Source organism: Pleurodeles waltl, chromosome 3_2 (assembly GCF_031143425.1).
Source record: "Pleurodeles waltl isolate 20211129_DDA chromosome 3_2, aPleWal1.hap1.20221129, whole genome shotgun sequence".
NCBI classification, from domain to species: Eukaryota; Metazoa; Chordata; class Amphibia; order Caudata; family Salamandridae; genus Pleurodeles; species Pleurodeles waltl.
The window spans coordinates 186100489-186113715 of NC_090441.1; positions in this window are offsets into that span (position 1 = coordinate 186100489).

The following is a 13227-nucleotide window of genomic DNA, read 5'->3' on the forward strand; positions in this document are numbered from 1 at the left end:
TTGTTGCAATATGATTTTAACATTGAGTATATTCCTGAGGTAAAAACATCAAGGCAGATTATTTATCTCGCTCTCCAGTCAATGAGAAGAGAGATCTGTGAATTTGGAAGAAGAGGAGGCAGAAACAATGGGGTGGTGGTGAAACCAGCTAGATATCGCAATGTTTTCACCCTCTTTGACACTGAGTGTATACTTTACAGTTCAAACCAGTTATATCTTATTCATCTTTGAGTAAGAAAAACATTGTATTAGGTTACATTTCCGTTTATTGTTATGTTCAAGGCAATTCATGTTTGTTCTTCATAAATTGGTCTAAAGTTATAACATTATTTCAGTTATATAAAAATAGTTATGTTCTAATTATTTCATATGTTTTTATATAAGGGGGAAAATATTGTGGTGATGTGCTTATCCTTCTACATTCCATGTTCCATTGTTGTTGGAGCGTGGAACGTGGTGCTATGAAGAGTGCTGATGCTTCTGAGAGGGATAGTTGTGGAAAGGAGGCAGATGAAGACTGTAGTCAGTAAACATCTCTCTTAAGACATCTTGGGCCATATTTATACCGTTTGATGCAAAACTGCGCCGGCGCAGTTTTGCGTAAAAAATATTTCTGCCGGCTAACGCCATTTTGGTGCGCCGTGCGGGCGTCATATTTATACTTTGACGCACGGCGGCGCAAACCACAGGTGGGAGTCATTATTTTTGACGCACACCGCAGCGTCAAGTCGTAAAGCAAAACGACGTTAACGCAGCGGAAATGACTGTAGGTCGATTTACGACCCCGCAAACCGGATATGCACAGTTTTTTTGACGCAATAGTGTAAAAAAAAACGGGAACACTGCCATTTCACCAGAGAAGAGCCAAAATGGATCCCAGATGCCACTACAGACCCCAGGAAGATGACAGCAGACCAGGAACCAGCCAGGAGGACCCACACAAGAACCAGGACACTTTTAAGAAGAAAAGAAAGTGTCGCTTCAGTGCAGAGGAACAGGAAATTCTGGTTAAAGAGGTGACGGAACACCAGCACCAACTGTTTGTCACCTCAAAGTTGCCAATCAGTAGGAGAGAGGCAATATGGCAACAAATTGTCGACAAGATTAACAGTGTGGCTGAAGTACGCAGAACTGTCATCGAGTGCAAGAAACGCTGGCATGACTGCAAGCGCAGGACCAAGGAAAAGATGGCCAGGAACAGGAAGGCAGCACTGCAGACTGGAGGGGGGAGTCCAGCACACCAGGAGGCCCTGGACCACATGGAGGAGATGGTCGCAGCCGTCATCCCTGAGGAGATCGTCACAGGGATTCAAGGACAGGACAGCGCAGACTACCAGGAGACAACGCACATGCAGGGTAAGTCGCATGGGGAATTAAAATGCAATAATCTCATCTGCAGCCGGGGGGGGATACCGACCACAAAATGCATGGAAGTCATCTTATACATGGAGTGGCATGGGTAAAGGGGCACGGCAGGGGGGCACGGCCCGTACTGAGAAGACCTGGGGCACACCATTACACAACACCAACAACAGTCCCATGGGGGCATGCTGTCATGCCAACGATGGAGCAAAGGGAAAGCCACGCCAGGAGGGAAGGCCACAACGTCAAACTGACATCCCGGCACACGTCAGCCACCATACCCCTACATTAACTAGGGCCCTCTTAACAACCTCTAGCCATACCGACAACTGGAATGTAACTGCGACAACAGTTGCCACTACCCCCTCCGCTCTGTGTGCAGCTCAAGTAGCCAATGGCAGTAACCTCCCCATGGATCATACACAGCAAAATTAGAGGGTTTAGGATGACAAAGTTAACAATCCCCTGAAACAAGACAAAGGCCCCAGTACTCTCAAATGTCAATGCCCATAGTTGTTGCTAACATCAGCCAATGTAAACAACAATAGGAGCTACACAGCACTAAGGACACACCTATGCTGCATATGTCAGGGTCCATCCTGTGCCTGGGTAACAATGCAACATCCCAAATGTCATACTGCTCAGACAACAGCATTGAGGGGGGGACACATATAACTGGTCACTGAAATACACCTGCACAGTCAGAGGAGGAAATAGGACACTGATACGATTATCAGGGCAATCCAATGTAACACACATTCCCCAACATCAGCAGTACACATTACCAATGTCAACATCCATATCAGATAATAACATTGCCATGCATAGGATATGCCACATGTCAAATACATTTCAGTGGATGTGAAAGATCAGAGATTGGGGCAGGTCCAGATTGTTAAGTGTTCTGCCAGGGCCATCAGAACACCCACAGCCAGTGAAAGGTCTCACCATGAGAATGGATGAAGATGGAGGCTTGAGTAGGACAAGAAGATGGCAATTCTCTATTTGGCCTAAACCAACACCTAGAGGCGATGATGCTGACAAGTCTAATAACTCAATAACATACATGTGACATGCAGGTGGGCCATAGGCTTGGAAGAATGCCCATCTGATGGACTGGAGCAATTAACACAAACCAAGATCACAAAGTGAATTCATCAAAAGGCAGGCACGTCACATCAAAATTGCCACAACACAGACACACTAATTGTACCCTGTTTCATTGCAGAGGAAGATGGATCTCCTGCGGATATGCCTGTCCCAGATTTCTCTGATGACATGGATGACGAGCCGATAAACATTCCCCAGGAGACTATCCAAAAGGTCCTTGAAACCCTCCAGACCCCACCTTCAGTCACAAGGAGGAGCACAGAACAAGCAGCCATCGCAGAGGATCCACCCACCACCCCAATTGTAAGACCTGCCAGCTCCAATACAGCTGAGGACTCAGACGACACTGGCACGAGCTTTGAGAGAACTGTAGTTGGAGTACAGCAGGAGCTGGCCAAGGAGGTGCGGTGGGGATGCAAAATATGGCAGCCAGCCTTGAGGGGATGCGTTTGTGCATGATGTCGTCTGCAGATCAGGCAGCAGCTATGCAAGCCCTAACATCTAACTTGCAGGAACTGAAGAAAACCCAGAAGGAAATCAGCACAGCTGTAATACAGTTGACCCAACACCTACAACAGCAATCCTGTCAACGCGTGCACAAATGCAACATTGACCCCATCAGGGCCGACCTGGCTGCCTACCATCGTGATGTGGCTGCTATTCTCAAGAACCAGCAGATCCTCCTTGCTGCAGTACTGCCCTTAAGACCTTCACAGGGAGCAGCGACCGGGATGTCTGACTCCACGTCTTCTAACACTGAGGTGTGTGTTGCCCCTTCACAACCAAGAACAAGGACAGAGGAGGCAACACACACATCAGAAGAAGAAGACGTGGAACAGATCACATTCACAAGGAAAATGACCCGGAAGCACTAGTCCCTGCCACATGGCCAACATTTACCAAGGTCCTGCGCTTTGTAACTTGCCAGTCTTGCAACAACTGTACTCAAGCACTGTTCTGCAAACCACTGTATATCTTGTCACCCAGCCCAGTGATTGTCTCTCTCCTACTCATTGGCAAATTCTGTCCCTCGGCACTGTCTGAAACAGCAACCCCAGCATGTCAAAAGCATTTTGGTAACCCCTTGTGTTGGATCACAATGTAAGATGTCACTATAATGGACTCACAATCATGGACAATGTACAGATAGCACTACAGCACTTTTCAATAAATAGCACTTACACAACAAATCTGTCTCTGGGCAATGTGACATATCAACTGTGCAGTAGATAACTGAAATGTGCCTACTGTCAAATTACGTAGCTTGTCAATACAACTGTCCTGATAATATGTAGTCAGAGAAATCTGCACAGTGCCCATGATTGCATCATACTCTGCCCATCCTGAGGGACAAATCGGATGAAGTGAGAAACCATACACCATCATGCTGTGTTGGACAGAAGAATGCTTCCTCAGGGGATAACTAAGTCATCAAATAGTGGCTGCAAAATGTTGTCAACAGGCAAATATAACACAAATAACATGGCACACTAATCTAAGCAAACACTACAAAAACTGCATAAATGAAGGTGTCTGAGTTTACATACAAATAGTTAATCATGCTGAACTGTGTCACAATTGATGTATGAGAGTCATGAAGACAAGAATACAAGAGTGCCAATGAGAACTCATCTTATAAGGGTGTCCTTGATCATCACACTGCAGCCAGACCTAAAACTGTTTTCCCAATACCAAGTCTGGAAGCACTGTTTGTGACTTTCAAAACACACTTATCAACAGAAACAGATTGTCATCCATATTAACTGTGATTGGTGGTTGCAACGAAGGGTCGACACTTTGCAAGGTAGCTCTGGGCTAGCTGCCAATCGTACAGCTCAGTTGGGATTTGTTTGTAGCATAGGACACAAATGTAATAGTACCAAATTTATGTACACTGAATCCAAACCCACGATCAAGTACCATTCAACACATACTATTAACGGTTAACCAAATATTTATTAGATGCAAATCACAATAGAGGAAACTGAGGGAAAAATCTTACCTACCCTAATCTAACCTGACTACTCATTACCCACAACTGTCCCTAATTAACCTAAGCTACACTTACTTATCACATGCAACGAAACGTTCTAACCATCTACCCCCACCCCCCTTATGAGACGGGACACATGGAGGACAACACTTACTAACCTAAACACATACTATACTATCCTAAACAAATATATATATATATATATTTTTTTTTTTTAAACACACAAAAACCCCAACATAACCCCCCACCCACCCACACACTTAATAAGTAAAAATAGAAAGAATCAGGACCCCCCACCCTCCACCCACTAACACGAACTAAACTAACAGCCTATACTAACCTAACACTAAGCCCCCTAAGCCAACTAACTATAAGAACAAGGAAAGAGGAGGGAGGGGAGGGAATCATGTCCATCAAAAAACGTCTAGAGGTTGGCCCTCCGGAGGGTCCTCTTAATAGACTTAACACGCCGGTTAATGTGCCGCACATCCTGGCTCAGGTGGCTCAACGTGCGCAGCACACGGTCCATCTTACGTTCCATGTTGTTGAAGGCTGCAGGGTCAACAGATGGAGCTGTGGCAGTCTGGGTACCATTGGAGGAGGTCTGTATGCGTGTGGTGCCAGGCCTAGTGGGCTGTCCTGCACCGGTGGCAATGCTGGGGCCTGGAAGTCCAGCAGATGTAGGACCAACAGTCCCAGCTGTGGGTGGGGCCACCTGGCTTGGATTGGTGGTTGTGCTGGTGGTGGCTGTGGTGGGCAAAGTAGGGCCACCCTGTGGGAAGGCTCTCCATGCCCCGGATGCCCGTTCATGGCGATATCGCCGGGCCATCCTTCTGAACCCCGACTCCACCAGCAGAATGTGCTGGTATCTTATGGCCCGGCACTGGAATTCACGGACCTGTTCTGGGGTTATGTTTGCAGTTGTGAAGACAAATGCAGATATTCTACATTAGGAACTGCATTGTGTGAAATGGCACAAGAAGTTAATCAGACAATACATCTACTGTACTTGTAACAGCTCATATCACAATACAGATCATTGAATGTCCCTGAGGAAGTACATGGCAGGCCAGCCTACAAAGGTCACATCACACATAGCACATCCATAACTTACAAGATGGGTAACAACTGGCTTTGACTTGCAATCTGAGTTCTGCCAGTTATCAGCTAAGAATCATGCTGCATATCCTCCGCCAAGACCTGGGCTACAAATGTCAGTGTACGGAAAGCAAAACTAAAGCCACATGGTCTGCAAGTTGTAACTGGACTTGCCAGTATAATACCATGTGCCAAACCTGAATGTGTATACTAGGTTGCAACCAAACCGTCACTTATTCATATGTATGTGTAACATACTGGTAGCATCAGTACTAGGTACCCCATTCACAAACCCATGCCCGAGTTTGAGGGTGGAGGGGTGGATAAACAACTATCAATTTCCAACAACATGTACACCGAGGAGTGTATAGAAAACTCCACATGTGTTTGGCTCTACACACACACCACAGGTAAGGCCTATCAACAATTAGGAGTCAGCAAACCCTAGACCAATCATAGGGCCACACATGTCAGGAAATGCAGAACTTGGTACACAACATATACTTCCAGTAAGGCCTGACTTACATCAGACACAGAGTTGCAAGAACACCCATGAGCATGAATTGCATGCAGACCTAGACCATTGCACTCAAGTTCCACATACTTGTAGCACTACATGTGGAAGTACATGTCGCTAAGAGGTTCTACCTACTGTTTCATAATGACGTAGGTAAATAGGGAAGCAGATGTCTATTGGAAAGCAATTTGCTGTACCAATCTTGGAGAATGTGGGTCTGACAGGCTGACTAAATCGGAGCTGACTTCCAGTGCGACTCTTGTTGATACAAGTGTCATCCACATGACTAACCCCTGTACTCACAGTGGGGCCTATAGGAATGGCCTACAATCCCTACATAATACCATTGGATACGCATTGGCCAACTCAAAACATGTGAGAAACTGAATTCCCACTCATGGAACAAGAGAAAAGCTTGCCCAACGCTTCACACCTTGCTATGCGTTCAACACACACGAGTCCATAACCAGCAAACACAACACATAAGAGACATATCAACACTTACTGGAGTGGTCGGGGTCCTCAAATGTCGCCACCTCTCTCACAGTGTAGAGTTCTGGTCCACCTGTAAGGTATGGAAGGAAGAAATGTGCTCAAAATCTGTGCACAGTGCAACTATTTCATAAACATATACAATGTGTAGGCTGAATAAGGAAATGGCAGCCATTCAGACATGATGGTACTGCATCTGATATATCACGGCCAACTTGTACATAGCATGGGTCTCCTGTGACAGTTACACACATATCTGCACACATACATAGGCCCTAACTTTCATGTGGTCGCACACATGCCCCGTATTTGGTGAGCAGAAAAAAATATAGAGTGTAATCGTCTCATCATGTGCATCCAAGAGAGACATCCAAATCCTGGTTACTTGAGGACTGCATTACCAGTCAAACATGCCTTGTGGCCATGAAACATTAATGACACATAGGTACAATGTATAGAGGGAGGGGCAGGGACTTTTGTAAGCACCCCTGTTGTTACTTTTGATTCAATCGATGTGGCCCAGCTATGGTGATTTGCACCAACCATGGAGATGTGAAGCCATGTGCATACACTTGGATTGTATCCAAAAAGATCAAGGAACACAATAATCCCAAACATTCATAGTACTTCCGTGAACGCTTTCCTTCCACACTCACCAGACTCACATGAGACATATGTCTGAGCCACTTTGCTATTATCAATTGACGTGAAGGCAGCACTCATTTTCAGCATCATGTAGTGATTTTAAAGTCAGTGTAGCTATTGCCTCAACACAGTTAGCCAATATGTTGGTACATCTTTACTTCTCTGTCAATAGTACCCTATATAGACATGATTGGCTCCTATTTTGTTTGGTTTTCTGACAAAAAGGCCGCACCAATTTACTTCATGGAAAAGTATCCTGTAAGTTTGCTGAGCACGTGCTACCTGACAGCTAGCAATTGTGATCCTTGCCATAGTGCATCAATTATCCCTTTATGTTTCCCCAGTATTACACACAGTCAGCAAGTTAGCTGGCAGACATTGTACAAATCCTCTTATGTCACTATAGAGCATTTAATCGTGCACATTTACATGATTAGTACTCACCAACAGTGCCACCAATCATGATTCCCAGGTGGTCCAAGAGATCCTGCTCCCTGGTGATGAGGTCAGCCCACTGGTGCTTCAGTTGGTTGTCACTCCTCTGGCTGGCATACACACGCTGCAGGTGATGCAGCACCTTTCCCCACTGGATTCTGCGCGCCTCTGTTGGATACCCCTGTATCACCCTGCCTGGATCATGAGTGGCAAGAAATGGCACACAAGCCAGATTAAGCCCCCCAACTTCTCTTCACCCATCCTGCCAAGACGTGGCCTACCAGACATACTTGAAAAGTGAAAGGGAATAGGGGTAAAAGAAATAGAAAGGGGAAAAGGGGGAAAGTAGGGGTACAAATACAGATGAAAAGTAAACTTAACCACTAAAAGAGCCCAACTATCCCCAAACTAACACTACCCACAACAGATTCCCACAAACACAAGATAAATGGACAAATGTAGACAAAACACAGTAGTACAGTATACAGCAACAATATTTATTTCACAAATGGACTTTACAGATAGCACAAAGGACAAAAAAGCACAAAATCTCAGGACACCACTCACTACACAGCCACACAGTCTAGAAGGATCATAGACTGCAAAGTGAAAGTGAAAGTACACCCACTGTACATTATCTGTAAACAGGATATCCTATTACATCACTTCCTGTATGAAAAGTCCCGCCTTTTTCACGTTGTGCGTCATTTTTTATCTACCAAAACTGTATTTGCGTAATTTTTTTGATGCCCAGGAGTGAAAATTAGCCCGCATCCACATAATAGTACATGGCCTGTACAAATATCTGGATGCGGGCTAATTTTCACTCCTGTGCGTCAAAAAATTTGACGCAAATACAGTTTTGATAGACAAAAAATGACGCATAACGCTAGGAACGTCAAAACTTCAGAGCATTAACTGGTTTTGGGCAATTTTTCTTGTTTTTTTGTTATGTTACATTTGGGACATATCAGAGATAGGCTGATTGAAGACACTATGGTGTTAATGGTGTATGTTCAAATGTGTGACATCATACTGCAGCGGACAATGATCCACTACTCCCTTCACAGTATTTTTACGGTTGGCTGACACAATAGTTGGTCATAAGTGTGGCCTACATATATGTGTTGCACAAATTGTGCATGTTTGGCATAAGGAGAGGATAGCAATGTGATGCACATATGTACAATACCTAAATGCCTTTGGCTCAAAGTGTGTTCTTTGGCAACTAATGTATTTGTTAACCAAGTGTGTGTGTATCACATGAAGCATATTTGTACATATGCTTGTATGAATGTGACGTCCATGTGTCCAATCCTTAGATGCAAGTCATTGTGGAAATGAGAGAGGGCATGTGTTAGTCATACATGTAGCAACATCCGTAAAGTGGACTTCCAAGATTTAGGGTCACGTAGACACTACATGTGACATAGCATGCACCAGATAGATGGCAGACGCTTGTTCATGTCAATGGTCCACATTTTCAACATCCTATGTCCTAGAGTATTGGTAACAGCTTCCTAGGCACTAGTTGGTGAATCCCACAGTGAGTCATACACATGCATTGAGGAAGTGGGTACCATGTTGTTTGCATAGACAGACAAGGGTGAATCTCAAATGTATGATGACACCACAGTTGAGGCCATAGAAGTGAGCCCCAACTATATAGTGACTGTGGTGGACCAGCATACAAGACAGCACGTGTCCACATATTTCCAGTGATCAATTGCACATAGGTGTCTTGTTCATGTGTGTGGTCCAATGATGATCCTGTATATTGTTTGGGGTGTAATTTGTCACAGTTCGGTCCATGACTCATCATGAGTCAGTGGCAGCTATTCCTGTATCTACTGAGTATCCTTGGTTGATCAATGTGAGTAAAGTGGATGTGGACATGTGCGCCTACATGGGGATGGTCCCACCCTGTCACTAAAGATGTGTAATGGGACAGTCAACAGGGCACCTTGGTGTGCTGAGTGAGATAATGTCTCAGGTGTCATGTTCCGGCAGGTGCCATTACAACATTTGTACACAGGTTAGCCTCTGCAATTCCCACCGCATCTGGGAACATCATAGTCCCTGTGCTGATTATTCTTGCAGCTATTCACCACACACGGCCCATTACTATGTTGTGAGCACTGTGAATCTGTGTGTGAACTGTCATGGTCCTGACATGTGTGTATTTTTCATCGACATTATCAGAGGTTGCTGGTTGTGCTGAAAGCCCCATACCCAATCCCTGCCTACGGCCCTGAGACACTGTCACACTTTGTCATTCATGCATAAATGCGACCCAGACAAGGGATGGGCCATGAATTTTGCTTTTCCCAGAGGATTTAACTCAAATGGTACAGTTAAAAGGCAGATGATGCTATCCAATGTATTTGTGTATGCATTGAAGAAACCCATGCCCAATACCCCCTGATGAATGAGAGGTTTGCTAACGCAAGTGTGGTACATATGTAGACACAGGGATACTTTAGTGTGACGCACAGACAGATGCCAGTCAGGCTGACAGAATGCAGGGTGATTCAGGATCCAGCAATTTGACAAGTTACATAATCAGTGGTCTGACTCAGACTGTTTGGAGGACAAACTAGAGAGTTGACATGTCAAACTGTATATATCCTGTGTTTTTGAAGGTGACAAATGAACCCAAGGGCTGTGTTACACAGCTTAATTAGTATCAATGCTTAGCGGTGTAATTGACTAAAAGGCAACTCCTATGCTGTTCCAGGCATCAGCAGGGGCAGTACTTTTTTAAATGGGTGGTGTGCATGGAGGTGTTCACAGGTGAGGGCTGCATCTGTTTCTCACCAGTCCTGTAGGTGAGACTTGCATTCTAAGGGCCAACAGACATTTTGACACAGGAAGCAATCTACAGGTGCTAACAGGGCTTTGAAACTAGAAGCCAGTGTATAAATTAACCTAACGTCCATGCAGTCAGATGTTCTATGACAATGGCATACCATAGGAAAGGGTGTAGCACACTGGATTGCTAATGTTGGTCTGTGTGTGTAGAGGAGGGAATATCAGGGTACACATCTTAGTATTCCAGGGACCTCTTCCGACAGGTGGGTTGTGACCAGGTGCATGGGTGTGTCAGGAGTTATGAAATGGGCTGACATGTACATGGAATGTCATGTGTGCAATGCTGCTCATATGTGTGGCACTTGCGCTGTCTATGTTCTGCTTCTATGGAACTCTGGTCACAGAGAGTCCTTGCAAATATTGGATGCAGTTGGACTTACTGCTGTCAAGGGTCTGGTCAGACATTCCTGTTACTGATGCAAAAGCACATTGACTGCCTCATGTATGAGGCTTGTTTTCCACTTATTGAGTGATGATGTCTTAGTTGTGTGCCATATGCTGGGTTGGACCTTGATTTCAACATGTATGTGTGAAATAGTTGTGGTCCTCTGCTATTGGCCTTCAAAGGAGAAATGTACATGGTATATGTCATTAACAGTGTATGTGTATGTGACCATTGTATGTTAGGCATTACATTAGCTCTGGGATGTTCAGTGTCCTAATCAGTCTCTCAGCAATGCTCCATGAGGCAACACTCTTATTCTGATAAGTAGAGATGAAGGTGTGAAAAGATGAATAGCCAGACCATGATATGGTGATTATCATAGGTGTTTATTGAAATTAGTTACCTAAAGTAGTGAAGGTGATTATATTCAAAAGAAATTGTTGACGATCTGTTGCCGCCTGCGTATACCAGCGGCTGTGTTCTGTAGTTCCCCCTCATGTTGCAGGCCAGCATCCTCCTCTTCCTCCTCTTCAGGCATGTGTGGCTCTGGTTCCAGGAGGGGAATGTTCCTTTTGATGCAAATGTTGTGCAATATTGCACATGTTAGGATGATCCTACCGACCATCTCCGGCGAATATAGGAGGCTACCACCAGTGATGTCGAGGCACCGGAACCTTAACTTGAGGATGCCAAAGGTCATCTCGACAATGCTGCGTATCCTCCTATGTGCGTTGTTGTAGGCACGCTCTGCAGCAGCACTCGGGTTGCCAACTGGTGTCATAATCCATGGCTGGATGTCATACCCCTGATCAGCTGCAAGAGAAAATGATTGGGATCATATTGATGTAGCTGGCCCTATTGAAATGACCTTTCATGGCAGTAGTTGTCTTGTGTTGTCTGTGACTCTTTTCTGTTATAATTGTAGCATCCTAGGCTTGTAGGATGTACCATCTGCATTGTGTTGTTTCCTTGGCTGAACGAGTGTTTGTCTGCTAACCGGTTGTCAGCAGTATGTTTTGGGATTTGCAGTACACTGTGCCCTCACTAGCATTGTGACTTGTGATACAGGTGTCCGTGTGTCTTTACTGGGGGTGAGATTATAGTTCCATACACAGGTTAAAATTGAAAGTGTTGTTAACACGTTCATATCAATGTACCCTGGACATCCCACACCTTTAGACTTATGCAATGGATTAATGTAAAGGTCATTGGGACACTTACATTTTACAAAGTGACATTTGTGCAACCCACTCCACACGTTGTGATCTTTGACGTCTTAACATTAGGCTGTACAGTAATTTCTGATGTGTGACAGGTTCAATGGTGACCTAAGAAACATGGCTAGCGATGTCACGACCTCAGTATGTTCCTGTTCAAATGTTGCTGTTGTGGTGTATGTGTTGTGTGTCCTAGAGGGTTGCTGTGCAGTGTGTATATAAGTAGGTTTTTGTACGTACCAACAAGTAGTCCATTACCATACTGTCCATCCTGGAAGTGTTCATTGATGGTGCAGTGACATAAGATGAAGGAGTCATGGACACTCCCAGGATATTTAGCCACGATGTTGGTGATCACTCCCTGGTGATCGACTATGGCCTGCACGTTGATGGAATGTGTGTGCTTTCTGTTGCGGTAGAGGTGTTCAGTTGCAGCAGGTGGCACAAGGCGTACATGTGTGCAGTCAATTGCACCAAGGACGTGTGGGAAGCCACTGATGAGGTAGAACTCCTGTTTGGTTTCCTGCTGCTTCTGCAGTGTGTTAGGGAAGCAGATGTGGCGGGGTGTCAGTCCAATGATGGCATCCAGTACTTTGGCCAAAAAGGCGGAGAATGATGGTTGTGATATTCCGGCAACCAGGGCGCCAGTTGTTTGAAAAGAGCCACTTGCCAGAATATGAAGTACGGCAAGCAGCTTGGTTTCTGTTGGGATGGTGCGGGGTGTCATCAAAGTGGGGGCCAACTGCGGTTCAATGTTGCGCAGCAGCTGCTGAATGGCCTGCCAGTTCAACCGGTACCTCTGGATGATGTTGTGTTCCCTGAGGCCCTGAAGGGTGGTTCTGGGGCGGAATATCCTCTCCTGCCTTCTGCGCTGCCTTTGGGGTCCCTGCTGGTGTTGTTGTAGCTGCTGGGCTCTGCGTCTGCGTGCACGCTGGATTAGAATCACCTCCATGGCTCCCTGTTGTTGCTCTGCTGCTCTGCTGTTTGTTCTGTGTATTCTGATTAAATACAGGTGTGTTTGCCCCATTTTAACGCCTGCCCTGACCCAGGCGTTAATTTTTTCCGCAAATCGGGCTGTGCGTCATTTTCCGGCTCCGCCTCC